Source organism: Lupinus angustifolius, chromosome LG01, assembly GCF_001865875.1.
Source record: "Lupinus angustifolius cultivar Tanjil chromosome LG01, LupAngTanjil_v1.0, whole genome shotgun sequence".
NCBI classification, from domain to species: domain Eukaryota; kingdom Viridiplantae; phylum Streptophyta; class Magnoliopsida; order Fabales; family Fabaceae; genus Lupinus; species Lupinus angustifolius.
The window spans coordinates 4659948-4661240 of NC_032009.1; positions in this window are offsets into that span (position 1 = coordinate 4659948).

A 1293-nucleotide genomic window follows, 5' to 3' on the forward strand; every position below is an offset into this window, starting at 1 on the left:
TGTTACCATAATGAACCGAGGATTTGTTTTGGCACCCCTATTGCCATAATGAACCAGGGACTTGTTAATGCACCCGTATTGCCATTATGAACCAGGGACTTGCTGAGGCACCCGTGTTGCCTAAAGTACATGGGATTTTATGAGACACTCATGTTGCCATAATCTATCAGGGATTTGCTGAGGCACCCGTAATGCCATAATGAACCAGGGATTTGTTGAGGCACCCGTGTTGCATTTATGAACTAAGGATTTGCTGAGCCACTCATGTTTCCATTATGAACGAGAAATTTTCTAAGGCACCCATGTCGCCATAACGAACTAGGGATTTTATGAGGCACCCGTGTTGACACAATGTACCAGAGATTTGCTGAGGCACTCATGTTGCCATAATGAACCAGGATTTTGCTGAGCCACCCGTGTTGTCATAATGAACTAGGGATTTGTTGAGGCACCCATGATGCCATGATGATCCAGGGATTTGCTGAGACACCCGTGTAGTCAAAATGAACCAGGGATTTTCTAATGCACCCATGTTGCCAAAATGAATCAAGGCTTTGTTAATCCACCCATGTGCCATTATGAAGGTGGGATTTGTTGAGGCACCCTTGTTGCCATAATGAACTAGGTATTTTCTGAAGAACCCTTGTAACAAAAAAGTACCTATGATTTGTGGAGGCACTCGTGTGGCCATAAAGAACAAGGGATTTGTTGAGGCACCCACCATGTTTCCATAATGAACCAGGGATTTGTTGAGGCAACCATGTTTCCATAATAAATCAGGGATTTGCCGAGGCAGTTGTGTTGCCACAATAAACGAAGGATTTGTTGAGGCACCCATGTTGCCATATTGAACCAGGGTTTTGCAGAGCCACCCATGTTTCCATAATGAACCAGGGATTTGTTGAGGCAACCATGTTTCCATAATAAATCAGGGATTTGCCGAGGCACCTGTGTTGCCATACTTAACCGAAGATTTGTCGAGGAACCCGTGTTGCCATAATGAACAATGGATTTTCTGAGGCAGCCATGTTACAATAATGAACCAGGGAATTGGTGAGGCACCTATTTTGCCATAATGAAACAGAGATTTGCTTAGCCACCCGTGTTGCCATAATGAATCAAGGATTTGGAGAGGTACCTGTGTTGTAATAATGAACCAGGGACTTGCTAAGGCACCTATGTTGCCATTAGAACCAGGTATTTGTTGAGACACCCGTGTTGCCATAATGAATTAGCGATTTTCTAAGGCACCCTTGTTGCCATAATGAACTAGGGATTTGTTGAGGTAGTCGT